The sequence below is a fragment of the Arvicanthis niloticus genome, chromosome 10, assembly GCF_011762505.2.
Source record: "Arvicanthis niloticus isolate mArvNil1 chromosome 10, mArvNil1.pat.X, whole genome shotgun sequence".
Lineage (NCBI taxonomy): Eukaryota > Metazoa > Chordata > Mammalia > Rodentia > Muridae > Arvicanthis > Arvicanthis niloticus.
In genome coordinates this window covers 51,232,575-51,258,715 of record NC_047667.1, presented here as the reverse complement: position 1 = coordinate 51,258,715, position 26,141 = coordinate 51,232,575, and the positions used below count along the sequence as shown (strand labels likewise).

Genomic DNA, 26,141 nt, shown 5'->3' with positions numbered 1-26,141 from the left:
TGAGGAAGGAGATAGACATGCCAGGAATATCTGGTCCTGGAGCAAGAAGGGGACCTAGCCTTCCCTGAAGGATGCAGTCACTTGTAACTGAACCAATCGAGGGTTCTAGTTGTGTCTCCCATCTCCCCTCACCAGCAGAGATAGCTCTGTGGGAAGACGGAGTAATTAATTGTGAAAAATGTCAGTCGGCATTTTTCTTCTAAGAGGGAGGAGCTTCGTCTCTGGTTTTGCTTTTCTTCATCTGACTCACACTTCACCAGGTGAATCCATCAGTTGCTTCGCTTTCCAACTTGAAGAGTTTTCAGCTTGGAAGGAAGGAGCGAGCCAAGCCCAGGCTGAAGCAGGATCTTTCACAGAGCAGGTTTTCGAGCTTCTGCTGAGCCACACACTACATCCCCGGGATCAGGACACGGATGCTCAGAAGCACTGAACACGAATGCTGGGTCCTATTGGTAACACTCCTTAGATAAGGTAAAAGCAGACAGGACAGGGCTTCCCAAGCCCAGACATGCGTGTGCGCGCGCGTGTGTGCGTGCATGCGTGCGTGCGTGCGTGTGTGCGTGGCAGAGGACAACCTCAGGTATCCTCAGAAACAACATCCGCCTTCTTTGAGACCCTTTCTCTCATTAGCTTGTAGCTCTCCAATTAGGCTACACTGACTGGCCAGTGAGTCCCAGGGATCCCACTGTCTCTGACTCTCAAGTGCAAGATTACAAGGGTGTTCCACCACACAGCATCCTCACATGGTTTCTGAGACTCAGATAACCATTCATGCAAGCCAAATGCTTTACCAGCTGAACTGTCTCTTCAGGCCCACGAGGAGCCTTTTGACAGACAAGCCGGTCAATGCTGGCAAATAAATAGACTTCCACGACACAGACCAGAGGCAGAGGCTAAGACTGCTGCTGTGGGAAGCAGACAGAGCGGCCTTCCTGGCATATAGAAAGTGGGTCTCTTTAATCTTTTAGTCGAATACAATAAGCCCGCTCATTTTAAATAGGTTAACATCAAAGGAAGGAAAAAATTAAAACAACCATTTACATGAAATGGTGAAAATAAACACGATGTTTGACTTCAACCAGAGAACTCAGTTTAAACTACAGACAGAGCAACTATTTCTGTGGCTTACTGATGTCCTTCACAGATATTCAGGATGACGCAAACATCTCACTGGGCCGGAGAACTTCCTTTGGAAGTCTCACGCTTCATCAGATCAAGCAACAAAGATGCCATTGCCCATACATTTAGAATAAACTCAGTAAAATCCCAGTTATATATTTGTGCTGACTAATTGAAAAAGAAGCATTTGATAAATCCTAAGTGTTTGTTTATTTCTCTTTGAGACATTAGGGTTCGTGGTTTACACTTACGTGCTTGCCTTGTCTCAGGTACTGAAAGAACTCTCGAAAAGTTCTGAGCCAGGCCGTGTTTACCATGTCAAGTGAGTAAAATAAGAAGCTAGGAAGTGTTTGAGACTGGGAAACCTTTAAAGGAGAGGTAGCTGGTGATTTCCAGGAGGATGATACGTCCGTCGCCTCCTTCAGCAATCTACCGAGGATGGCTGAGTCACATGGATAATACTTTGTGAATTACCCAAATCTTTCAGGCTACTAGATTTTCTTGAACATCTCAGAATATAAACACTTAAATTCATCTTATTAATTAAAAAAAAAAATTCCTGTTAGAGAATTAGTATCCAGAATACACAAAGAACTCACAAAGCATTCCTTGGCATACGCCCAAAGGACTGGACATCCTACGTCACAGATACTTGTTCAGCCATGTTCCTCGGTGCTCTGTTCACCAGAGTCACCAAACAGAAACAACACAAATGTCCTTTGATGAGTGGATAATAAAATGAACCACAGGCCATGTAAAATGAGTAGAACTCAAAAACATTATGCTGAGTGAGGCAACCAGGATCCAGAAGAGCAAACACTACGTGACCTCTCCTGTATGTGGACCCTAGCTCCAAATCTTCAAATGTGAGCATAGAACCTGGAGTGACCACATTAACCAAGAAAATAAAAAAAGGATTGTGAGCAGAGTGCTCTGGGGAGGGGAACAGCAGGACATTGGGTGTTATGAAGGGGGAAATGGAGAAAACCAGATAAGGGGGCTGTGGCTGTAAAGGGGACATGGGGGGACAATAAGAGGGAGTGAGAGGGTACTAAGGATGTTTATAAAAGCCATAGGAAATATTGTATAGTAAATGTGTGTATGTATGCATAGAATTTACATAGAGTAAGACTACTTGGGGTGATGATGCAGTTAGACTCCTTGGGGAGACAAAACTTCTACAAGAGCCATGGACTATTTTACAAAAATACCAGTGCCAGGAATAGAAAACTTCCTATCTAGAGATGTTCGGGGGAGTCTAAGAAACTCCCCAAACAGTAGAAGCTATTGTTATTGCCCTTGGTTGTCTACCAGAATTTGAAGGTAGGACCTTCAGACACAGGACTTGAAGGAATCAAGGTGGAAGTATCTGAATTTGCTATGTAAGTTATCAAGGGAGAAATATCGATCAGTAGTCCTACCCAGTAGTAAAGCCTATGAACCACAATGACCAGCCAAAGCAAAATATGCCCAGTGGTGAATTAGGGGCATTTATATCTTTTGGGTAACCAATAGTTGTCTGACTGGACTTACATTCCTCTCAAAACGAGGAGATTCATGCCTGGTACTATAAACCCAGCCAACTACCTGTGGCCTGGGACATAATAGACCCTAGAGAAGAACCTACTAGTGCCACTTTCTTGAACCAGTATATTTCCTAACCACCTGTCCATATGATGGTCTTGTAGTGGGTTGTCCCTTTGTTTGTTATCCCAGTTTGCCTGCCTAAAAATCCTAGTCTTTCCATCCTACACCTGCTATACAGAAGACTGATGAATAGAGTATTCACTAACCTCTCACCTGTCATCTTAACCCTGTGAAACTTACTCAATCTCTGAATGCCTCATACAGTAAAGTTAATTATTAAGTGAAGTGCTATATGGAAATCTAGTACTTAATAAATGTTACTGAAATGACTAATAGTGTTGCATCATTATGCATCGTGAACTCCTGAAAGGGAAGGATTTGAACTGGCTTATTCCTGTGTCCTAGGAACTTAATTCAACACTTGTTACAGCGAAATACTTAACAAAAATAAAATGTTAAATTGAGTCACGTTTCCCTAGCACTTGTAGCCTGCACCATTCAAATGCTTTTTGCCATCCAGTTGCTTGCTCTGGCTTAGAGTACGCAGGGCACTTAACTTCAACTGACCCTTGTTCTATAAATGTGCATAATATCTTAGTCACTTTGGTGTGCCCCCTACCTTCTGCCTGCTCATAGTAGGTGTTCAGGAACTCTTCACAATCTTAAACTAACTTCATTTCTTAATCCTGATAGCAAGGAAATCACATGGAATGCGTAAGAGAGCAGATAGCATACATAATTTATACCCCAGCAACACTATCATTTAAGAGTGGGAGGGGATTCCAGATTATCAGGGCATCAAGATTGGGGCTGACAGACAGGAGTGGGAAGAGAGGGGCTGCCTGAAGGCTGGCCTGTGCAGTAAACTATGTGTTCCTCATTGGAATGACCTTGTTTCCTTGTTTCTCAGGCACCTGGTGCAGTGTCTGACACACACTGAGCACAATGACTGGCATAGAAAGTCATGAACTATGTCATGTTCGAGCCCACAATCCCAATATCAGAGGTGTTCTTATCAGCATTCCCTTGTACCTAAGTACAAAGCTCCTGCCCCACGCACGCTCTTTTTACTGCTGCCAGATATTCCGGATCTCTGATCAAGTCTTCACTCAAACCCAACTTGGCATGATTAGTCATGCTCTGTGCTTATGCAAAGCAACTCCAAGCCACTAATGCACACTCAAATCTCTCCTTGCTGTCCATAAGGTACCAACAGTGAATCTTACGTCCTGTCAGAGAGGAGAAAGTTCTTTTTATAAACCTCTTGGTTATACTCTTCTTGAACTAGATCAGTCTTTAGAAATAAGGGCCTCTCTCATAAGGACCAGATCTTTGAAGAATTGAAGCATTTTTAGGAGAAAGACCAGTCAGAACCACTAATCAGATATGCCTGCCTTTTTTTTCTCTTTTCATAGGTAAGAGAGAAAAGAGTTTGTCAACTCAGCTTCTTCAGTCAACATTAACTTGGCAAACAGAAGCCCTGTTGGATACTTTATCCAGCAAATGATATGGGAATAGCAGCTTAAAAAAAATAAGATTTAAAACATTTGTGTATAACTGGAAGTCTTGAGCTAGAGCCTCAAGTCTTGAGTCAAAGGGGATTCATTTGACATAGAAATATTACAAATCAACCCTATCTTGCAGTTTTTTCTGCATCTCCAAGACCTACTATGGGTCAAGTGTTACATACTGTCAAAAAACCTGATGATGAAAGGTAATGTCCTTACCTTGTACCTGTCTATCAGAAGCCTCCTTGTGTCTCTTTAGCCAGTGTTCACATAAACTGCCCATGATGAAGTAACCATTAGGCCAAGGGAAGCCACCTTTGAAGATGTACCTGTGATCATATAGAAGGTCAGTTTTTTTTTTTAAAGGGTTTGCATCTTCAGAGGAGAGCAACTAAATTCAGACCTTAGTAACAAAGAAGAAAGGGCTGGTGGGAGATAGTTTTTTGGTAGGTAGCCAACAGTGTCTGTGATAGATAAGGTTGACTAGGTTATCTCTAAGTAAGGAATTGAGTAAAATTTGAATAAAGTCAGTCTTGGGGACATATAACACGAGGACGAGCCTGCTGGACTCAGAGCTACCATCTGTCAAGAACTAAAGCACTCCGGAAAGCAATAGCTGAAGATGGCTTTACAGCCATTCTGTGACAGAATAGAACTCTCCAGCGAACAAAAGAGGAAATTCTCCTGCAATGGCCAGTCATGAGGTCTGCCCATATCTGTGCCCCCTATACAAGTTACGACTGTTACAGGAGAGATTCCCCCCAGGAAGAATGTGCTGCTACTTCTCACGGGAAACCCCAGTGTGGTTTTTGTAAAGATTCTTTTGGAAAGACTTGAAAACTTCTAACTCCTTGTGGGAGAAAAAAAAAAATACAGACATATGTAAGAGAACTGTTGGATCCTGAAGACATGTTTGTTGGTTTTCTTCTCTAAGATTTATATTAAGCACGAAATATGAGGATCAAGTTGCTGCTTTGCTGAGGATTCATTCCTTCTCTCAGCCTTAGGCTCTCTGGTCTCCTTCCTGTTTACACCCTCAGACAGCTCTCAGGAGCACAGGTGCTGAATGCCTGGATCTCTACCACTGATCACTGGCAGAAGAGCTACCAGGGCTTATCTCCCTCCAATACATATATGTGATGTGCCTCAGAATGTGACTGTGTCTGGAGACATAATCCTTAAAGAGACAATTAGTTTAAAAGGGAGTTTCCTGCAGAGGGGATAGGGACTCCACAAGAAGACCAACAGGGTCAACTAACCTGGACCCTTGGGGATCCCAGAGACTGAACCACCAACCAAAGAGCACCCATGAGCTGGTCCTAGGCTACCCATACATATGAAGCAGATGTGCAGCTTGGTCTTCATGCAAGTCCCCAACAACTGAAGGGCTTACCCTGACTCTGTTGCCTGTCTATGGATCCCATTCCTCTAACTGGGCTGTCTTAGCTGGCCTCAATTGGAGAGGATGTGTCTAGTCCTGGAGTGACTTGAGGTGTCAGGATGGATTGGTACCCAGGCAGAACCTCAACTTTTTCAGAGATAAAAGGGAGGAAAGGATAGGGGTGGGGCTATGAGAGGGGAGACTGGGAGAAGATGTAAAGTGAATGAACAAATTAATGGGAAAAATGGGTTACCTGGAGTATACCCTAATTTATTTTGACTGACATCCTTATAAAAAGAGAAAATTAGAGAAAAAAATTGGGGAAAAATGGGGGAAAAAAGGCCCCAGGGATGCACACATACAAAGGACAGTAGGTAGCCAGCTTCAAGCCAAGCAAAGATGCCACAGGAAAAATCGAGCCCCAAACCACCTTAATCTTAGACTTTTGACATCTAGTGCTATGTTTAAGTCACCTTGTCTATGGGATTTTGTTATGGTAGACTTAACAAATGAATACGGGGAGCTTACTTTGATTTTCCCCACCCCCTCCCTCTGTGGGAAGTCCCCACACTGGCTTCCCCAGCTGCAGGGCCCTCCACCCACAAGATGAATGCAAACCTACTCGGATTCTTCAGCAATGAACAGAGTACTATTTTGTTGTGAAATCCTTTCCTCCTCTGACTCCTCTCTCCAGGAATGACTAAGGATCAGACTCTAGGGTCAGACACAGAAGCGCTTTCCTCTGGAGAAGAATCAATGCTGTGATCCTGCAGAATGCATGGAAACCTCACCTGAGAAAACCCACAAGGATCTTTTCAGCCTAGTTCACTGAGCACTTTAGTTTGCTGTGCTTCCTGAGAGCATGCTGCTCTAGAGTTAGCAGAAACTGGCTGAAAGCAGAGGCAACAGGTTGTAAACTGTCAGGAGGATTGTTTCGGATGTGTGACCTTGCCAGACCAGAGTACACATCTTCTAGCAGGTATCCTACCCTGTAAACCAGAGCATAGGCTGTATGTGTTTATTGTATTCAGAAGAGAAGTAAAAAACACTCCACAGCTTAAGAGTTGGGGGTTAAGATGAGAGACAAGACCACCCTGTGTTTAAAGTTGAAGATATGTCGAGGGTTTAAATTCCTGCTCCATTGCTTACTAACTACATGTGACTTGAACATATTGTTCAACTCGTTTAAACCACCATCCACTCACCTCTAAAGTGAGAGCTCATAAAACAGCTGGATGGAATTAAGATAAAGCAGTAAAGTATTGGGTATAAAGAAGTCTACAGCAAGAATATCAGCACCAACTAATAAAACAGAAGACCAAGCAGAAGAATGCAGTGTTTCATGAGCCCTGACTGGGGCTCAACTCTGCACTTCTTGGTTGGTTATTTAAGTGGAAATGGAGGGTGTAGAGATGAAAGTGGAAAGCAGGTGGCCAGAATGTGGCATCCTTTGGAGATGGAGGAGCACAGAGTGAGCCAAGGTTAGATGGGATCTTAAGTTTGAGGTAGAGGCTATGGGGAAACATCCTGTGGTTTTGGAGTTTACCACTTCTTTTGATCAAGTATTTTCATCAAAGGCAGTTAATGTTTTCCCCAGTAGAAATAGTCCCACAGTCAAGTTACCTCATCCCAGAAACAACAGTCCCCAAGAGCTATTCCACTGAGAAACAACAGGTCCTCTTCAGCTATATCCCAAGGCAACAGCCCAGAGCATGCAACTCTGCCAGTTGTGGGAGAGCCTGCTATTTTAAGAAGTAGATTAAAAAGTAGAAACTCCTCTAAATTATGTCAACAACCAGGCCTCATGTCACAGTGCCTGTCCAGCCAAAAAGACAGTCCAAAAAGCAAGCTAGGGACTCCGGCTGTTTCTCAGATGGCTAGATGGACATACTTGGGGCAGTCTACTTTTACTACAGGAGGAAGGAAGAGTTCTAGGAGAGTAACCGAGCAGAGTGAAAGGTCTTACATTGTTCCTCCATCTTTCCATCAACAGAATAAACATTTGCACAGACTCTGGTATCTGCAAACATGCATGCTCACCAGTGAAAGCATGATGAGATTATTTACTAAGTGAAAACTTCAAAATTGACCTTCATTGAATCTATATAAAATTATTTTCTTACGTAGATTATGGAATTGGTGATTACTTTAAAAAATAAGAAGAAAGGGGGGAAGGAGAAGGAAATGAGTGAAAGAACATAATTTCAGGCTGAAGAGGTGGCTCAGTGGTTAGCACTGTCTGCTCTTCCATAGGACCCAGGGTCAAATCTCAGCACCCACATCACAGATCACAACTGCAGGCAACTCTAGCTTCGGGAGATCTAGGTCCCTCTTTTGGCCTCCAAGGGCACCAGGCATGTACACAGTGCACACACATACATGCAGGCACTCAACTATACACATAAAACAAAAATAAGTAAATCATTGTTGTTGTTGTTAAGAATATAAATTAAGCCAGGCAGCGGTGTCACATGCCTTAATCCCAGTATTTGGGAAGCAAAGACAAAATGGATCTCTGAGTTTGAGGTCAGCCTAGGCTACACAAAGAAACCTTGTCTCAAACAAAACAAAAGACAACAACAAAAAAGACTACAAGCTAGAAGAGAATAGGTGTGTACCCTGGAGATAGTATGAAATCTTATACATTCTACAGCACTCTCACCTTAAATGTGTGTGGGCTTGAAACTGTTTTGACCAAGCCAATAGTCAATCCAAGCCTGTGTCATAGAGTGACTTCCGGTTTCCACATTGTTTTCTGGAATGTTCCCCTTTGGACTTCTGAGCTGCCCTGTGAGAATTCTAACTGTTCCCAGGCTGTCATGCTACTTGGACCACATAAAATACTTGGTAGAAAGTCCCTTCTGAGGGAGCTTTCCAGCCGCCTCCTCCCCAAGGCCTGAGACATAAATATGACTCCATCTTGGATTCTTCAAAGGGACCAAGCCATAAACTGCTCGTTGCACAATGATGTACAAAAATTACCAGCTAAGCCAAACCCAAACCCCTAACCTACATAAAAAGAGTGTATAATAAAAATAGTTGTTGTTTTATGAGATTTCATTAAATCTTGAAATTGCTTGATTTAAGAATTGGATAACTGGGCCAATATAGAAGGCCTTTGAAGCACAGAAGCTTGGCAGGAATCCCAAGACTGTCATAAATTTGAATTTTTTAAACTTCTCTGTCAGGTAGCATCACAAACAATATTTAAAAAGTAGTGCTGAACTGGAAAGATGTTCTTATAAAACATGTAAGGAAAAGAATAAGACAATGGGAAATGCTGAGAACAAAGAAGCAGGTCTCAGAACAAACTTTAGGAGGTAAAAAAGAGAGTATGCCTACTATTTGTGGCATAATAGATGCAGATTAGATAATGAGACAGCTTTTTTGCCATAGAATTTGCAAGGATTCTAAAAAACAGTAACACTCATGCCTCCAAGCCGACAGTAAAGACAGGAGCTTTCCTCAGAGCCTATAAGGATGTGCACTGGTAACCTTTGAGGAGGTCAATTTAATAATATAAATTAAATTCTCCTGGTTCCAGTGATCATAATCCTAGAAGCCAATGAAAAATGGCAAAAAGACTCTACAGTGAAATTGTTGATGAATTTTTCATCAGGGAACACCAGAAGCCAACTACAACCATGTTTTTCAAAATATTAAAAGCCAGGGAGATATATTTTTGATAGAATTGAAGTGAAGAAAAAAGTAGTTAAAAGTATAGGAGAAAACTAAACAAGGTGGTACACACCTGTAATTCCAGTATTCCGGAAGGTGAAGCAGAAGGATTGAGAGTTCTAGATCAGTTAGTTGGCTTACACAATGATCCTATATTTGGAAAAAAGGAAGGAAGGAAGGAAGGAAGGAAGGAAGGAAGGAAGGAAGGAAGGAAGGAAGAAACAAAAATAAAGTACATAATGAATTGTTGCGTGGCTGGAGAGATGGTGCTGCACTTGGTAATGCTTGCTACTCTTCCAGAAGACCAGTTCCATCCCCAGAATCTACACAAGGTGTCTCACAACTGCCTGTCACTCCAGCCCCAAGAGATCTGATGCTTTTTCCTGTCCTCCATGGGCACCCACACACATGTGGCTTACACACCTAGACATAAAGATGCACACACAAATAAAAATAAATCTAAAAAAAACCTACACCTTTAATTCTAGCACTCAGGAGGCCTTAAAGAGAGGTAGATCTCTGATTCCAAAGTCAGACTGGTTGACAGAGTTCCAGGACAAGCAGGACTACACAGAGAAACCCTATCTAAAAATTATTGTTGTTATTATTATTAATAATAGCCAATAATAATATAGCCACAACTTTCTTTTCACAGATGGACAAATCGTTTTTAAAAATGAATGGAGGAGATGGAGAAGTGGCACAGAGTGGTTAAAGTACTTGTTACTCTTGCAGACTACCTGGGTTAGGTTCCCGACACCCACACGGTAGCTCTCAACCTTCTGTAACTCCTGTTCTGAGGATCTGATGGTCTCTTGTGGCTGAACGGCCACTGTCCTCACACAGTGCACATACATACACACAGGCAAAAAGCACATAAAAACAAGTAAATAAATAAATAAGTAAATAAATAAATTCCACAATTTTAATAATAGTCTGTGAATAAGGGGCCTAAGGAAATGTTATGTTCTTTTCCCTGTCAAATGTTTCTTATTTTCCAATGTGGAATTATAGTAGTCCTATAACCAGGGGAAAAAAAAATCTATTTTCTTTTAAGTGGATAATTAAAAAATACTAAAGTTCTAAAATAGTACCCTTGACAAAAACATACTCAAATGGTATCCCTAAAAAAGACAAATAGTATCTATAATGAATACACACATATTCACACATTCTCACACACTCACACATTCACACACACACACACACACTTTCAGTGCCCTTGTGTTAACATAAAATTACAATGGACAACCCTTAGTCTAAATATGGATTATATCTCTTAGTAATTTCCAAATCTTCCAGTGTTCTTCATAACTACAGGAATAAAGGTCCTTTTTTCCTAGTCCCCACTAAACACAACTAAAACCTATGAATATTCTAAAAAGAAGCCATGGGTTGAGTAAGGACCCCAAAGTCTCAATCTATTGTGGTACAGCAATATCTAAACTACATCTGAATCTCATCAGCTCAGAAATCCCAGTCTCCCTTCTAAGTCTCTCAAAAAGGTATGGAAAACACTCTGGGCGTGGCCCACCAGCCTGGAGTAAAATCTCTGTCTATCTAGGACTCATAGAGCTGGAAACAAGCTATTGAATGTTTAAAGGGAGATTTGGGAGAGTCATCAGTCCCAAGCAATTCTGAACTTCAGCTTGGAAAATTTCATGTATATATATATACATGAAATATATATATTTTCTCCCTCTCCCTTTCCTTCTCCCTCTCCTTCTCCCTCTCCCTCCCCTTCCCCCCTCCCCTCCCCCTCTCACCTCCCCGTCTCCCCTCCCCCCTCCCCTCCCCCTCTCCCCTCCCCCCTCTCCCCTCCCCCCTCCCCTGTCTCCCTCTCCCTCTCCTCCCGCTTACTCCCCCTCTCCCCTCCCCCTCCCTTCACCCTCTCCCCTCACCCTCTCCCCTCCCCCCTTCTCTCCCCCATCTCCCCTTCCCCCCTCCCCTTCCCCCTCTCCCCTCCCCCCTCTCCCCATCCCCCATCCCTCTCCTCCCTCTCCCCCCTCCCCCTTTCCCCTCCCCCTTTCCCCTCCCCATCTCCCCTCCCCCCTCCTCTCCCCCCTCTCCCCCATCTTCCCCTTCTTCCCCCCACCCCCTCTCCCCCCTCCCCCCTCCTCTCCCCCTCTCCCCCTCTCCCCCTCCCCCCTTTCCCCCTTCTCTCCCCCTCTTCCCCTCTCTCTCAACCTCTCCCCCTCCCCCTCCCCCTTTTCCTCTCTCTCTCTGTGTATGTGTGTGTGTCTGTGTGTGTATGTGTGTGTGTGTCTCTGTGTGTGTGTGTGTCTGTGTGTGTGTGTGTGTGTGTGTCTTTCATTAAAGAACCCAAAACATTGGGGTGGATAGTAAGGAACACCACTGCCGTCAGTGTCAATTGGAGTAGCATTAACTGGGAGCTGCTACAGAAATATTTAAAAGGTAGGATTTGAGATTTTATTTATTTGTTTGTTTGTTTGTTTTTTTAATTTTTGATGATGAAAGTAAAAACAAATAAAAGAAAAAAATGGCTTTGTTAAAATTGTTTTCATCTCCTTTGCTATAGAGGGCAGAAAGTCAAACTACAGAGTGAGAAAACGCATGCAAATTAAATATCTAACAAAAGACTAGAATCTAGAATAAAGAAAATTAAATTCTCTAAACTCTAAGTAAACAATAGTTAGAAAATAGACAAACTATATGGACAGCCGTTTTACCAAGGACAATATTCAAATAGCAAATAAAACACGAATAGATAGATATTCAACACCAAAAGCCATTAGGGGTGTACAAATTAAAACCACAAAAAGAAGTCTTGACACACCTGTCAGGATGGCTAAAGCAAAAATCATGAAAGCACTAAACACTGGTGAGAATGCACAGAAGTTGGGTGATGCCACTTATAGAACATTCTAGAAATGATACAATTATATAAATAAAGAGAAAATTAACAGCTGTCAAGAGTCAACGAGGTAGTGGGGATGGCCACATAGGTGACAAGAAGAAGATAATCTGTACCACCCTTATATTGATTAAAAATGCCCTTTCTTTTGACTGTATTGGTGTCAAATCCTAATTATATCATGGCAAGGTGTGCTAGTGATGGGAGAGAACAACAAACAGACTCTTTAGGCCTGCTAAATGGGTCAACACAGATCAGTTTAATGCACTTTCACATAAAAACCTAGGTCCCTTGTTGGGGATTGGTTCTAATGCTTTGATTAATTGGGAATCTGTATGTCCAAACGCTGAAGGTCCTTGTCCCCAATTGGTTTTTGATAGATCAATAAAGATGCCAGCAGACAATGGCTAAGCAATGAGAGATGGAGCAGGACCTTTAGATTTGTGCAAGCTAGGAACTGGAAAAAAAGGAGACAGAGAGTCTCCATGACTCAAGGGAGAAGAATGGGACACAGGAGCAGCAGGAGAGAAAGCCGACCAGCCATGTGAGAATTCAGGTGGGTGGCCACTGGACACCTCCCTGATTAGGCCTGGAGTAGCAGGGGAAGGTTTAGGAGTGTCCAGTCTTTGAGCTAACCAAGACATTTTAAAGTTTAAAGTTAACGTGTATGTGTGTGTGTGTGTGTGTGTGTGTGTGTGTGTGTGTGTGTAGCCCTTTACTGCTACTGTCCCTACCTTCTTGAGGAACATGACAGGATTTTATTCACTTCCATATATGCCTCTCGTGGGCTGAACTAGATGGGTAGCTGTGCTTTCAGCTTGGCCATATTGTCTATCATGTCGACTGTATTGTGTTTTATAAAAAGAAAAAGAAGCCAGGGATATGTTTGGTAGAGGTGCAGTATGGTGCAGGGGATAGACATGCCTCTGTGGGTCCATACTGAGGCACCCCTTCTCCCTGAGGTACCAGTCACATGACAGGTATAGTACATAAATAAACTCTATTCCATGAATAGGAATTCATGGAATAGAGTTTATTTAGGACATGGGGAGGGGAGTAGAGGGGGTAGTAGAGACAGAGAGGAGAGAGAGAGAGAGGAGAGAGAGAGAGGAGAGAGAGAGAGAGAGAGAGAGAGAGAGAGGAGAGAGAGAGGAGAGAGAGAGAGAGAGAGAGAGAGAGAGAGAGAGAGAGAGAGATGAATACAGCCATGAGCACGTGCAGAGAGAGGGGAGAAGGGAATGGGGAGAGAAAATACAGAGAGAGAAGATGGGATGAGAGCAAGAGAGAAGGGGGGGGCAAACAGCCCCTTTTATAGTGAGTCCGGCATACCTAGCTGTTGCCAGGTAACTGTGGGGTGGTGCCTAGAAGGAATGCTAACACACAGGAGTTTTTCTCCTAGGTATCACCCAGCTCTCCTGCTCTGTCTCTGTCTTCCCATCCCTCTCCCCTCTCCTTCTCTGTCCCCAGCACCTGCCCAGTCTCTGTAAAGTAAGCATTTGAAGTTTCTACTTTCATACAAAGTAGCTTGTTAATACCACCAGTTGAGAATAAAGCCTCTACCACAATTTTTGAGCCAAATTCAAAGCAGGCTTTATTAAATACCAGCCAGGAAGATGGACATTGGCCAGGTCCATACTCAGGATTCCCAGAGAATGGCTGAGAATTATGTTAGTCAGGTGCTCATAAAGGCGAACCCCACAAGGCTATGTACTTCCTACCTTCATCCAATGGGGGGCAAGCGTACATTCTGACATACTTCCTAGGTACATATCTTCTGCCTCTGTGTGATCAAGCACATCCTGTGCTGTTGAGACAACCACCTTATTTACAGAAGTGAAAACAGGCGGCTTGTTATCTTACAAGAGCAACCTCCAGCATTCCAGAAAGTCGTCTGTCCTTGGACAAGTGGGGCTTACCAGTTAAAGGCTCTTTTGTTTTATGGATTGCCGAAGCACAATACTTTAAACTTGAAACATAACTTTAGCTCTCACATTTTCTTACTCCAAAGGAGGCTGCAAAGCACAGTGATGCTATGCAGGGCACTCATGAAAATATATATGGCCTTAAGTCTGGAAAACAAGGACCTTGAACACTATGCTACCCTGCTGCAGTCTCCAGCTGCCTGGATTTCCTACCTAAGGATCTACCTTGGCCTATTTCTCCTCATCTTTGAGGACAGGATGCCTGTGAGCCAGAAGGTCCTCTTCAGGCAGCTTGTCAAAGCCAGTTAGAACTAAGATGGCTGCCAGAGTAAAGAGAGACAACATCACAATGTCATTTACATGTCAGATGTCCTCCTCACCCTAGGACCACAAGGTTAACAACTGCTGTGAAGGTGACTGGGAAGAGCTGTGACAGGAGTCATAGCAAGCAAATAGTAAAGCAAGCACCAGCCACTGCCAGAATACTTGGGATTCTTTGTCCTTTCACAGAGGAGATGTGAATATTCACACACACACACACACACACACACACACACACACACACACACACACACACACCTTGTTAGCCTGTCCCTCCTCTCTGCTCTGCTATCTTAAATCTGAAACTACCCAACCCCAATCAGATTGCTTTGGAGGCTTATCTCTTTGTCTCCTATTTTGCGCCAAGAATAACAGTTTTCCATGTTGCTCAGTCTTGTAAGCCTGCCTCCAACTTTAAAAGAGAAAATGGACCCAGTTTGAGGTCTGAAGTTTGCAAATAACTACACCCTTTGGTGGAATCTCTTGCAATTCAGAACGGCTTGGGTTAAGATTTCCCCACCTGTCCTTGGACAGATTAAATCTATTTCCACAGGTGTACTTATAAAACAGAGATAATAATACTAACTCAGTCAACTGTGTACTCACCTGCATAAAGACGTGCTTGCTAATGCATCCTTCTGTAATGGAGTGGCTCCTCCCTGCCTAACCAACAGCTCTATGCTGCACAAATTGGTTCCTGCTGGACTTTTATACACATGTTTATCACTAATGGGAACTTAGCTTTCATTTTAGTAAACACCTTATGGAATGATCTTGCAATCTTTGCAAATAATCTGCCAAAGCAGGTTCTTACTTGTACCCTCCTCTTCTTTCAAATGAGGAGTTTAAGACAGAGTCGTTTGGCTGCTGAGGGCAAAAGCCAGTAGTCTAAAAGCACAGACTTGAGTCTGTGCGTTTAGTTCTTTTCCCACAATCTCTTGAGGGTTGGGGCTTTCACACAGCTTGATAGAACTTTCCTTCCCAGACTCTGTCCAGGGACCAGCTGGCTTTTCGTGCTAGAGTAAGATGAAGTCAGGAATGGTGACTTCCAGCCAAGCCTTGCTTGACAGCCTTCAGGAGCCTGTCCTCCTTTTATGCTTCACCTTCTCTCCTAGGAATGGGAAATGTCTCTAGGGGTGAGCCTGTGACTCACCTCCTGGAACCTCCATGTGGTCGCTTGTTTGATTTTTTTTTTTTTTTTAGATGCCGTGTCCCACACAGAGAATATCGTTGTTTTGGGAGCTATCTTCCTGTGCTAGCTTTATTGGCATCTCTTCCATGAGCTGACTCTCTCATTGACACTGACTTATGTTGGCAAAGAGACAAAAAAACAATCAACAGAGAGAGTGAAATACCATCTCTCCGCGAGGACTGGTTGCTGGCCAACATTCTCAGAAGTGTCACTCACTGGACACGAGGACATGCAAGAACAGCAGGATACTCCCTGGCTCTTGAAGAGTGTCCAAGGCTTTCCCAGGAAACAAGAAAAGAGAAAAGCTTAAGGCCTAGTGTCCCATTAGAACCTGGGCTTGAGGCTCAACTCTTACATTTCAACCCTAGGTATTTGAGTAAGGTACTAATCATTCTTCCCAGGTCTGCTTTGTTCATTTTGTAAAATTAAATCAGTCCTTCCTTGGTCTTTGAAAGATGCACATGAGGTGAGACAGGACAGGTGCCTGCCACAGTACCTCACCAGCAATGAGCAGCCAGCAACACTGCTGGTATATTCCTTGGGATTTGTGATAAGCCAGTGAGAGGGTAGGATGATGATGATATTTTAATTATTATCTTCAAAATCATCAGAGGAAAAAGCTTAAACTTCAAAGGACACTCTAGAAAAGTTAGCCTCCCAGAAAAATTATAGGCTTCAAATTCTCTGGGCTTGAATAGTTGAAAATTAAACCAGCCAGGCATGGTGGCACATGCTATTAATCTCAGCTCTCAGAGGCAGAGGCAGAGGCAGAGGCAGAGGCAGAGGCAGAGGCAGAGGCAGAGGCAGAGGCAGAGGCAGAGGCAGAGGCAGAGGCAGAGGCAGAGGCAGAGGCAGAGGCAGAGGCAGAGGCAGAGGCAGAGGCAGAGGCAGAGGCAGGTGGATCTCTGTGAATTTTGAGGCCACCCTGGTCTACATAGTAAGTTCCAGGATAGCCAAGGCTATATAGTATGATCCTGTCAAAAAGAAGAAGGAGGAAGAAGAGGAGGAGGAAGAGGAGGAGGAGGAGGAGGAGGAGGAGGAGGAGGAGGAGGAGGAGGAGGAAAGAAGGAAGAAGAAAGAAGAAAGAAAAAAGATAAGAAATATTAAACCATATTTTCCACTTAAGTTAGTGTACAACCATAGAAATATTTTATTTTTGGTGTGATGGGCTTAACACTTTTATTTTTTGAAGCTCTTAGAATTAAATCCAGCTAGGTAAGTAGTCTACTCTTAAGACATAACTTAGCTTTGGGGCTATAGGCTTTTTTTGTTTGTTTGCTTGTTTGTGCTTTAAATAAAGAGTATGTCTCACTTTTCTAACTTTGCAACTTAACCAACATTATAATGTTATTCACCTTTTAAAATATTATCAGTTCCTTAGCTATAAAATTGGGCTCTAGATCACCCAGGATAACACATGCAAAGGTATTTTACAAAACAGTAAAACGATCTTAGATGCTAAGTTTCAATGGCTCCTCCAGGGTAGGTGTACCTGTGCTCTCTGCTTAGGGCATTCATAAAATGAAGAATACTTCCAATCTAAAAGTAATAGCAACCAAATTTGTCCTTCTACATTTACATGTTATTTTCTGAAAGAAGATGAAGCTGTGGGAAAGTATGCTGATGAGAGAGGAATAGGTCACGTGAGGAAAAGTATGTGGAAAACTGATATGTCAGAAACTTGATGAAACCCTCCCTGCTTCGCAGAGAGACAGATGGTGAAGGACAGAAAATGTTTCCACGTGACTATCACGGGCCCCATCACAAGCCTGGGTCTCTTAGATCCCAGGTAGTGAACTATTTCTGAGTCAACAGAGATCACAATCTGGTATTTTAGCTCACTGCTCCCCTGCTCCAGAATTCCCTAAGTGTCTATACACAGAGTGTGGTTCAGCTTCTGGTGTGGAGTTGTCGTCTTTATCAGGAGATGGCACAGTTCCCATGGCCCTTCTCCAGCAGGTCTCTGCCTGTCCCTGTAACATCTGCAGGCCATCGTGAGCATCCACTACTGCAAACAGTCACTCTGCGGCCATCATTTCTCCGGTCCTTTAGTCTTTCATCTCCTTTAATCCTTCCTGGCTCTGTTTTTTTGGTTTTTGGTTTTCCCCATCTATCTGCCTACTTCACCTGTTGTCTTAGCACCCAGGAATATCTATTTAAATCTTCACTGTCGTTAGTCACAGGCTCCCAGGATCCCTCCTTCAATGTCCAGGTGCCTTTGGCTCTTCAGCTGTGGTTACTTCTGCACCAACTGGAGTGGTCAGCTTCCTTGTAGGACCTACAGTGTAGATGAGTATCTGTTCCCAGCTGGGCTGTTCCTGCTGGAGAACCAAAATTATTCAGTTTGTTTGTTTGTTGTTTTTTGGGTTTTTTTTTTTTTTTAATTTCTGATGCATTGGGTTTTGTTTGTTCTGTGACTTTTTCCAGAAAGGCTTGAAGGCAGCTTACAATAAAAATATCACACAGACAGATATTACACACACACACACATACACACACACACACAGAGGACACACACACACAGGACACACACACAGAGGCACCCATGCACACACATGGAAATCTAAATAATCTGTGTTCTGCTTCGTTCCAGTTTCTCTCAATCCCAGGTTTTCATTCTAAAGATTCCCAGACTGTCAAGGCTCAGTGTCCCCATGTCCACATTAGGCCCTTAGTTTAGAGCAACATGGCAATGACAGAATCTGGTATAAACCCTTTATTCTGTTAAAAAAAAAAAAAAAAGTAAACATATACTGTATTTGTTAAAAGTAAGTTACAAGAAGGTATTGTTTTGTACTAACCTCCTATACTCATGGACAGATCAAAGCAAAAATCAAACTGCACTCAAGTAAAGTTCCATATCACCAAACCAAGGTAAGTTCATGCTACCTACCAAGAAATCAGGAGGGATAAAGATTGAATTCCTCAAACTGTTCTTTGTTTTAATGTTTACAGAAGGCAACCTGCAGTAGCCCAATGTTAACCACACCATTGTTTCATTGTTTCTCTATCGTCTCTCACCCTGCCTTATAAGAAGTAAAGTCAATTTCCCTGGTAATTCTTCCTTGCTTTTCTGTCTTTCCTTGTTTACAAAAAATAATAATAATAAAATAAAATAAAATAAAACAAAAACCCTCTTCTTTGGCTCAATCCAGCAGAAGAGATTTTTTTGGTTTTCTTTTTGTCAAATTTTTTTTACTGGATATTATATTTACATTTCAGATTTTACCCCCTTACTCCATTCCCCCCACCACCCAGGAACCTCCTATCCCATCCCCCCTCCTCCTGCTTTTATAAGGATGTGCCCCCACCTACCCTCCACTCCCACGTCCCCACCCTCGAATTCCCCCCCACTCAGTGTTCAGCCTTCATGGGACCAAGGATCTCCTCTCCCACCTATGCCCTACAAGACCATCCTCCTCTACATATACAGATGAAGTCATGGGCCCCTCCCTATGTGCTCCCAGGCTGGTGGTTTAGACCCTGGGAGCTCTGGTTGGTTGGTATTGTTGCTCTCCTCATGGGGCCACCAACCCTTTCAGCCCCTCCAGTCTTCTCTCTAACTTCTCCATTGGGAACCCCTTGATCAGATCAGTGGTTAGCTGCGAGCATCTGCCTCTGAGTATGTCAGACTCTGGCAGACCTCTAAGGAGACAGCTATATCAGGCTCTTGTGGATACAAAAGTTGAAAACAAAGTTAAGATCTTTGAACTAATGTAGTTCTAGTCTTGTTCATCTACATTCATGTGCTGTACACTGCTTGCACAGCTCATCCCAGAGCTGAAATTCCCTTCACCCTTCTGACCTATTCACTAAATAATGAAATTGAAGGGGGAAATTCAACTTCTTTTCCTTCTCTACCAACATATGATAAATTTGAAAAAAAGCAAAACAAATTGGACTCAGTATGTTAGAAAGAAAGGAAGAAAGGGAGAAAGAAAGGGAGGGAGAAAGAAAGAAAGAAAGAAAGAAAGAAAGAAAGAAAGAAAGAAAGGCAAGACACAAAGCTAGGAGGGGGTAAGGGGTTAAGATGGGTCTGAAAGGACTTAGGGAAGTAGTTTTGGTAAGTAGGATCAAAATACACTGTATTCATGTATAAAGTTTTCAAAAATTAGTAAAAATATTATATTAAAAAGCAGAGATCGGAATCTAGAAACAGCATGGTGAGCATACCATGCCATACTTAAATTGTATAACAATACTCATCAACTCAGTGTAACAAACTCAACATATGAAACAAGATGGTTAAGCTTCAAAAAGATTCTACAGGTAGTGCATTGTATTTATTTGACACAGGAAGTGCAGTGACAGACATCAGATCTCTGGTTGCTCCTGTGAGGGGAGAATTGACTGAGAATAGTTACAAGGGAACATACCAGAATGTCTGAATATCTCACCTTTTGATATACACCCAGAAAAATGTACTCAAAACCTACCCATTACACCATCTTCAGTTATACAGTCACAAACAATTAAGCTCCAAAAGCTGCTGCCTAAAGAATGTCTTGGAACTAGACAGTGTTGGTAGTTGTATAATGTCTGGCTGAAACTCACTGAACTGTTCCCTAACTGTGAGTGGATTTCATGACTTATCAAGTATATCTCAATAAATTGTGGAATGAAAAGATAGTACATGTGGGATTGTAAAGATAACCACTCATGGATTGGGGGGACATCTTTTCTTCAGGGCAATTTAGTGCTGTGTGATAAGACCCTTAAAGGAAGTCTGCCTTCTGGACAAGCAATTCCACTTTAGAAATTTTTGACAGGAAAGTATTTGAGGACATTCACAGGAATTTATTTTGACAGATGTATGCTGACGTACCATTTGTTATAGATGAAACTTGAAGGCAAGTTAACATCTACCAGTAATCCACTAGTGAAATATGTATGAATGTGTGTGCACACAGATATAAAATAATGTTGTAAACTAATAATAGTCTATATTGAAAACTATTCACAAGAAATTGGTAAAAATACATGTTGCAAAATATGTACAAAACAGTATGAATAATCTTATTATAGATCACATAGTGCCTTCAGTATTATTATGTTACTATTACTCACATATTTTAATACTACACTTATCTGGAATAGTGATTAAATGGGGCATGGTAGAGTTTAGATAGTACATTTGTATCTGTTTTTCCTAATTATGTGTTCCTTTGAAAATTCATATTTCATTTTTAAAATAATCTTTACAGGCCTAGAGAGACGACTCAGCAGTTAAGAGCACGGTCTGCTCTTCCAGAGGACGCGGTTCAATTCCCAGTACCCACATGGCAGCTCACTCACACCTTCCATTTTCAGGGGACTAATGCTGTCTTCTGGCTTCTGGTATCATGTGTGCAAGTGATACACAGACATACATGCAAGTGAAATAACCCATACTCAGGAAGTAAAATTTAATCTAATGTGAGTTAATAATAGGAGAAGTAAGAGATCCTTAGAATTAGTATTCATTTGTGGAGAATAAGATAATATAGTACAAAGAGATTCATATACTGTATGACTTTAATGGGTTCTGAAAACTTGGTCCAACTCATGAGTAAATTGAATCATGTAGTCTGATGCCAATAAAATTCTACAAGGAAAGGAATCACTTCAGTGCACCTATTGCCTGTGTTTCTGTCCTCAACATTCACAACACTTCAGCATTCCGATTAAATCAGAAAGCACTAAAACCTGTGTAGACTCATGTAATTGCTTGTACATGTAGAGGTCAGAGGCCAAAATCAAGGGTTTTCCTCAGTGTCTGTCTACCTTCTGAGACAGGGTTTCTCACTGAACCTGCAGCTCAGTAATTTGACCAAACTGGCTGGCCAGCAAGCTCCATAGATTCACCTATGTCCATCTTCCCAGCTGCTGTTATAGAAAAATACCAACTTTTTATGTGAGTGCTTAAGGAGCCAAACAGAGGCCCTTATCCTTGTGTGGCAAGCACTGGCTAAGCCATCACAGCCCCAGAAGAGATGCTTAATTGTTGTATTTTTGTATTGTGTTGATCGAATTCTTAAACTCAGTCATGTGAAGGAAGCCTGGCTCTTTGTCCTGCTTTAACTTTTCCAGTTTTAAGGGAGCAGCCACTTACCTGCTCAGCCACTTTAAGAACCAGCTGAAAGAGCTCAAATGCTTGAGGAATTGAGCTGATCAACTGGGACATAGCTCAGCTGGTAGAGTGCTTGCCTGGTATGCTCAGTCCTTGGTTTGAATGCCAGTGTGCATAAACTAGATTGTAGGGGTACATGCCTATTATTCCATAATTCTGGAGAGTCAGGAATTCAAGGTAATCCTTGACTATATTGTGAATTTAAGGCCTTGGTTTCATAAGTACCTGTTTCAAAAAAAAAAAAAAAAAAGGAAAGAAAGAAAGAAGGAAGGAAGGAAGGAAGAAGGAAAAGAGGAAGGAAGAAAAGAAGGAAGAAAATAATCTGCCTTCTTTCTAGGGATACTAAACTGTGCATGCAGCTGCCCTCATAGACTGTGGACAGGAAGCAAAACTACCTACAGTCCAAGAGCCAAGGGCCTAAGCAACATACAGATCCCCCCTCCCCCATAGGAGAAAAGACACCCTTCTCCATGGCATTCCTTCCAGAAATGGAAGTACCGAGGACTCACCTTTCTCGGGAAACATGAGCTCTTAGAGAAAGGTCACCTTAGCCAGGTGCTGTGCCCTCTGTGGAAAGTGAAACTGTAGCTCAAGGTTAGCCAGAAGTCAGGAGCAAGGCTATGGTTTTGGGTCCTTCGTCTCCTAACAAGGTCCAAAGCTCTAGGTGAAAGAAGACAATGAGGTTTGAAGCCGAACTTTAGGATGGGAAGTTGGGAAACCTGTGTGTTGGCGTTGGCTTTGTTCCTAATTGGCCACATTTTCTAGCACAGCCTTCTCCTGGTTTTAGCTGGTATACCTCCTGACCTCAAAAAACGTATGCTCACGGGAAAAGCTCCTTCAGGTCAGACAGCTTATGGCTTTCAGAAACCCATACTTTACCCGGACCCCCCTCAAATCTAATCCCAACAGGCATCTGTGCTCTCCTCACCCTCCACCATTTCTGGTACCCCTGGGCACATCTGCCTTGTCTCCTTCAAGCTTTGCAAGGTCAAAGGATTGTCCTATGAGCTGCTCAAGCAAGTGGTGAAACATTTTCACCCACTGCATGATCTTTTTAGCTAGAGCTGTATAACATTTTTCCTCATACAAACTGGATTAACTGGATACACATATATGTCTGTAGACAAATACTATTTATTGACCATACTCTACAGAGTAAATAGAAGTTCTCTTTTCCTTATATGGACACTAAGTGCCTGTGGATGTATACAGCCAAGATAAATGGTATCCTCAGGCAGCTGGTCTCTCCTCTGGTAGGGGCTGTTCAGATCCTGACCCAGACATGAGTGAGGAATGAATTCGGGGGGGGGGGGGGCGGGGCAGGGGGGGGGAAGAGGGTTTTGCCACATCCATCTAGATCAAACTATGAACCAAGCAAGAGAGAGGCAGAGGGATCTGGGTTGTGTTACTAATTCAATTTTCAATGCCAGTTAACTTCATTGGCCTAACAAGATAGAGACATTGCCAAAGTCAATACTGCCGATCTGTGTGCCTCAGGCAAGCTTTGGTGCTAAAGGAGCTTTTTAATCCCAGACAGTCTGTCCTCTGAATGTTAGTTAACGTCCATTTTAGTCTCTAGTTTCTACATGTAGTTATGAATCTCATATTGAAGTTGACAGGATTAAATTTTGAGTGTTCAAGCCAAACTTTTAGTAAGGTCTTCTATCCTAGATGCCATTTACACACATGTAAACTTGTATGGCTTTTTAAACATATAATACAAAATGATTTTTAAAATTAACAAGTATTTCCAGACAGGATGCTATTAAAATCATTCACTTCCTAGGCAGAATTAATCGTTTTTAACCATAAAAAAAAAAAATCCCTACCATTTCCTTATTAAAATGTCTTTTTAACATTATTTATTTTATTTTTACTTGTGTGTGTAAATCTGTGTATATGACACATGTGAGGGTTCTCAGGGAGGCCAGAAGCATTGTATGCACTGGAAAAGTAGTTACAGGCAGTTGTGAGCTGCCTGACATGGGTGCTGGGAATTGACCGCTGCTGCTTCTGGACCACTGTACCATCTCCCCAACCCTACTCTAGTCACTGAGGATGTAATCACTTCGAAGCTGAATATTGAAAGCCATATTTGTTTTAAAGAGATTCAGTGAGGCATGGCATAGAGCATCATCTGGGACACGTGACCTGTAGACAATCAGCCTCATCTGGGAACGATAGGTACTAATTACATAGTTACCTTTTTTCTTTGGCCTTCTTGCTTTAGGTGACTGACTGGATACATTTGTAGCCACACATCTGGACTATTTACCTTATAGGAAACCTACAATGTTAACTGGGCTAATTGCAAAGCATTGAGGTCCCGACATGTTTATCTTCTTGTGCTGGCTGAAGGGCAGCTTCTAATAACTCAGATGATGGTAAAGTTGTCTGTGCTCAGAACAGATCATGTTCTTTCCTGCTGAAAGCCTAGTGCACACCTGGAGTCTGTACTTTGCCTTCAACATATTCATATAAAAGTTAAACTTTAAATCTATAAAAAGGCCAATGTTCACCAACAATAAATCTCACCTACTTTCCCATTTCCCTTTCGTAGTGTGATGGTTCACTTCAATAGTTTTTGTAAAGAAAGGTTATTTGAGGTTTCAATTTTTGCTAAAAATATCCCATAATTGACTTGATAAAGTTAAGCCTTCTTTACGACATAGGTTTGCTAAGTATTTACAAGGGAAGATCATATGTTCCTTAGGATAAGAGATGTCTACATACCTATACTTACATTCATCAGCATTGTTAAAGTGGGCTCTTCCCTAGGCAGCTTTTTAGAAATTTAATTTTATTCTGTGTGCATTGGTGTTTTGCCTCCATGTATATCTGTATGACGGTGTTGGAATACCTGGAACTGGAATTACAGACAGGTGTGAACTGCCGAGTGACCTGCTGGGAATTGAACCTGGGTCCTCTGGAAGAGCACTCGGGGACCTAAGCTAGGCAGCTTTCCAAGAGAAAAATGCTACTGACAAATCCACTGAAATTTTCTTTATCAAAACATTTGCTCCTGTGTATAAATATGATTATCTTACTTTATGCCTTTAAAACATTTGGGTATTTTATCAAACGTTACACTTTCTTAAGTACACACCATAATCCCAGCATGGAGGAAGCTAGAATGGGAGAGGAGAAGAGCAGAGAGGGCTGCAGAGTGAGTTCTGGGCCAGCTTGATAGGATAGTAATATCCTGTCTCTATAGATCATACACACACACACACACACACACACACACTCACTCACTCACAAATATGTTGTTGTTTTATACAAGGTCTCATATATTCCAGACTGGCCTAGAGTTCTCTACATAGACAAGGGTAAATTTGGGCTTTTGAACCCCCATTTCCACCTCCGAATTGCTAGAACTGCAGGGATATACTACAATGTTCTTTTTGTTAGATGCTAGCGATTGAATCCAAGGCTTTGTACATGATGTGTGCTGTTCTGACAACTGAGCCACTTCCCCAGACTCCAAGATCTTTTGCTTATATGAATGTTCTTGTTTTGGGAGCCTTTACTAGTTTTAAAAGGTATTCAAAGGAGAAAATCAGGGCCTGAGACCAGTCAGTTAGAAACTGTCACCAGAAGAACAGCACATCCTACTTTGATCAGGAAAATTAAAATATTTTTCCAAGAAATTCTATTTGTAAAATAGTTTCCAAAACGAGGTCCAGTGGCAAGAATATTTTTGGTAACAAAGCAGCAGGGGCTGAGAACCTGGTCTGTACCAACTAACTCCGGTGACCAGGGCTGGAAAATCTGGCTTAGAGAATGATATTCTGAAACTCACAGGGCTTAGCCCATGTAAGAAACAACATGTGTGTGCTAGGCAGCAGCACTTTAGCCACTGGAGCTGGCCAGCTCCTCAGTACCCAGGGCATGGAATGCTGTGGCACTGAATGGTACATAAAGGAGAGAACACCTTGGGAGGAAGACATCCTGACGCTCGACATAAGCCTGGTATCTACACCTAGTAAATTTGAAAGACACATGCACCTGGCTGAACTGAAGTATCCTAAGGTCTGAATGGAGAGATTCAGAACCTTTTTGAATGAGATGCCAGGAGCATTTGGGGCATAGGGCTTGGCTGGCTGTTTTAAGCCTGGCAATGGGAATGGGAAGGCTTACAGGAAAATACCCACGTTAGATAAAACAATACAGGGGATCTCAAAATAACCCTGGCAAGAAAAAGCCAGGTGCTTTTAAAATGAGTTTATACTCCATGATTACATTTATATAAAACTCTAGCAAGTGCAAGCTAATCTACACTGACACAAAGCAAATGTTGCTTCTATGAGAGACAGAAGGAAAGATTATAAAGAATATATAAATACATTTACTCTTTTGACTATAACGATGGGCCATGGGTGTCTACATACATAAACCTTAACTAATTATATAGTTTGGATATGGAAAATATCTTGTAAGTCAGCTATA

The 26,141-nt window shown here is 42.3% G+C and overlaps 1 long non-coding RNA gene across 1 annotated transcript; it reads right to left on the bottom strand.

The window, feature by feature from the left end:
* Positions 1–16,709: 16,709 nt before the first annotated feature.
* LOC143443717 (uncharacterized) lies at positions 16,710–22,414 on the bottom strand. The gene is made up of 2 exons (XR_013112922.1): positions 22,202–22,414; positions 16,710–17,904 (listed from the first exon to the last, which is right to left on the bottom strand). It is a non-coding gene; the product is annotated as an uncharacterized LOC143443717 (long non-coding RNA).
* Between the last annotated feature and the right edge of the window lie 3,727 nt (positions 22,415–26,141).